The sequence below is a fragment of the Penaeus japonicus genome, unplaced genomic scaffold (assembly GCF_977035675.1).
Source record: "Penaeus japonicus unplaced genomic scaffold, GWHDUDI00000001_assembly GWHDUDI00000021, whole genome shotgun sequence".
NCBI classification, from domain to species: Eukaryota; Metazoa; Arthropoda; class Malacostraca; order Decapoda; family Penaeidae; genus Penaeus; species Penaeus japonicus.
The window spans coordinates 11,953,434-11,955,933 of record NW_028234423.1 but is presented as its reverse complement, the minus strand read 5'-3'; the positions used below and the strand labels follow the sequence as shown (position 1 = coordinate 11,955,933).

The 2,500-nt window shown below is 42.1% G+C and overlaps 1 protein-coding gene across 1 annotated transcript in view; it reads right to left on the bottom strand.

Moving 5' to 3' along the window:
• The window catches only part of LOC147469448 (uncharacterized), a 24,767-nt gene that overhangs the window by 2,175 nt on the left and 20,092 nt on the right, over window positions 1–2,500 (bottom strand). The gene's annotated exons all lie outside the window — the stretch shown is intronic.

Below are 2,500 nucleotides of genomic sequence, written 5' to 3'. Positions count from 1 at the left end.
GTGAACCAGGGTATCGCTATTCCGACTTTCCCTACAAGGTTGTGGAGTCTAGTAGTTAAGGGCCTTTCGCCACGGTCCTACTGGAGCAAATGCCGAGGCAAAACATTCCCGTTAGGGTTACTCAATTTTCTGGCTATTTTGGCAGAATTCATCAGCGTTAGTTAGATGGGAAGTACTCGACTCTACCTCAAGGAGTTCGATAGGAGTGCTCCAAGACTCATGCACACAAATATTCTGTACAAATTCAATTCTTTTCAAGTTGAGCTCGTTGCCGAGCCATACACTTTGACCCATAATCTACTTGAGATCTAATCGGGGTTTTTATAGCATTAGCAGACTTTCTATTTGCTCCCCAGTTATGTCCAGAAAGGTCTTTAATAAGTCAAGTATTTTTTGCCATCTATTCTTTAACAATTTAGCCTACAATCAAAATCAGAAATGTAACAGAAATTTGGTCAAGTATTGGGTGATTATCATCTAGAATTAGCCTGATGTTGGGGTTTCTTCTTTGGAAAACTTAAACTCCACAGGAGGCCCCAGTTATGAATCATACCCAGTACCAATTAGTTTCAATTTACTGGAAATCCTGCACTGCAACTAGAATGTCACAGTACACAGTCATCGGCGTTCAGTGAGCTTTTAAGATTTTGCTTTTATGGTGTCACATCAATACTCAATACGAAGAGGAAGATGGTAGCTTCCCGACGAGTCGTCAATGGTATGCCAGGAGGCACTTGGTGCTGTGTGAAGAAGCCAGTGTTAGGTAAATAAAACTCAAACTAACGGTACTATCGTCATCCGCCTCCACATCGGTCACAAGGACCAATAATTGATCAACTTAATTACTTGCTCTCCTCTACCATCCATCTGCAGAAAACACCAGCGAACCCCATAGTGTATGGTGAACATTAAAATCTAAAATTAATTTACTACATGGCATTCGCTCCTGAGTAGCAAAAAGCTACTCAGGAGGATGTAGAAGCCACTGCGAGTTGGTACCGGTCCCAAGCCCGGAGAAATGAGGAGGGGTGCGACAGCAGGCAAGCGGCGTAAAACTAGCCAAATCAATGACGCGCTGTGGCGACCCCTGATACAGGAATAAGCCGAAAGTCAAAGAAGAAGAAGAAGAAGAAGTATACTTAACATATAGTCAGATACGTGTTATTGAATTTTACTTAGCATGTGACACATTTCAAAGTTGACTTAATCGTCACTTCTGTGAAAGGGAGGCTCTGGTGGAAGCACACTGCCCCTCCTCCACCCCTTCTCTCTCGGTATTTTCTACGTCCTCGTTTCGTGGATTTTGTTTTTAAATCTATGACTTCAAAAGTTCCATTGTTTAATGGTTAACACGCGGATTGCGTTATGTAGAGTTAGGAAGTGCATTATCGACTGGCTTCCATTTTCTTTTTTCTTCTGGGAGAGAGGCTTGTGCTTCTCTCCCGCTCTTCCCGGAGACCGCCATCGAGATTTTTGGAGAGAGTAACTTCCGTGTCCCGTTCCTCCTTGCGAGCCGCTAGGGCGGGGAGGGGTGTCTGGACTGTGAGTCAGTATCAGGCTGATTTTGCTGGATTCATTCAGCCATTTCATCGACCAATTTTGTCATTTGGTAAACTGTAATATTTAATTTTCTATTTGTTTGTTTGAGTTCAGCAGTTTATCTTTTGCTGCAAGTTGTTGACGAACACTGCTTACAAGTATCAGATTTGTTTGTCAAACTTTCCACTTTCCTCTTGACTTCGCGGTAACTTACATCATGTTCTTTTATATATGCTGTCTCTGTCTCCTTCTTTATGCTGCTGCTTTCAGCAGAGACTGACTGAGAGGATCTCCAGTTTGCACTTTTAACTGTAGTTCCAGTATATCTACCGCAAGTGAATTAATCTGTCTGTATCTTAATCAATAAGGAGGTGTGTCCGAATTTTTGGCATCCATAACAATGCATTGGTTTTTGAGTTTATGGTCGCATATGGACAAGTTCATATGCAACTTTGACCTCTTCAGGAATTTGAGGCAAAAGTATTTTGTTTTCATTCGCACATTCCCGTCGTTTTTGGTCATGCTGTTCACCTCGAGTACACCTTGGTCTTTCATGTTCTCAAGGATTTCACTTTCATCCATTGTCCTAAAATCCTCGTGAAATATTACTCCTTTACAGGTATTTGGGCCAATAGGGATAGATGCTTTTACTTTAAGATCATGAATCAACGTCAGCTTAATTAAAGCTAACTACTACTACCATAGCCTCGTGTAACTTACAAAATTCAACGCACTGAAAGGGGTAGGCAAAAGCACTAAAAGTGCGGCAAGATAGTCATTACAGTGATTACTTATCATTTTTGAATGTTCACCAACTCAGAAGCAACAACACCCAGCGCGGCGAGGCGCCCCGAACCCAGGGAACTCAAGCGGCAAGGTTTTCTGTTCATTGTTGCTGCATTCCATAGAACGCTTGAACTTTCCGGAGTGTCATACGTGAGTGTTACAATGATAATAATAA